Source organism: Podarcis cretensis (genome assembly GCF_951804945.1).
Source record: "Podarcis cretensis genome assembly, chromosome: 13".
NCBI classification, from domain to species: Eukaryota; Metazoa; Chordata; class Lepidosauria; order Squamata; family Lacertidae; genus Podarcis; species Podarcis cretensis.
In genome coordinates, this window is record NC_137182.1 from 22,747,303 (window position 1) to 22,747,732 (window position 430).

A 430-nucleotide genomic window follows, 5' to 3' on the forward strand; every position below is an offset into this window, starting at 1 on the left:
CAGGAATGAAGAGTAATTGTAACTTTTCTCCACACCATGTGATTTTTGCTTCACCATGCCTATCCAAATCTGCCATTTTTAATCCAGGCAACCAAACCATTGTACAAGCAGCAAGTACACATATTGAATATGTTAATACCACATTAAAGCATGATGAGATAACTACATCTCCACCAAGATGTAAAGTTTGAGAATTATTCAGAGGGGCAGCAAATGAGAAAAAAACCAATACATTAAAGCATTAAAACAAAGCATTAAATTAAATTAAAACAAAGCATTAAAAGGTTGCATTGCAGAGGAAAGTCTGTTCAAGTAGGTATTTATTTACAGTAAATGGTCCTGAAATTTACAAAAGAGCACCTCTGCCTCCCAATTTTCAAATTCCCTCTGAATATACTGTATTCTGATTTTATCTCTTTTCCCCTCTGGT

At 34.2% G+C, this 430-nt stretch overlaps 1 protein-coding gene across 2 annotated transcripts in view; it reads right to left on the bottom strand.

Moving 5' to 3' along the window:
• Positions 1-430, bottom strand: part of IGF2BP1 (insulin like growth factor 2 mRNA binding protein 1) — a 78,607-nt gene that overhangs the window by 75,169 nt on the left and 3,008 nt on the right. The gene's annotated exons all lie outside the window — the stretch shown is intronic.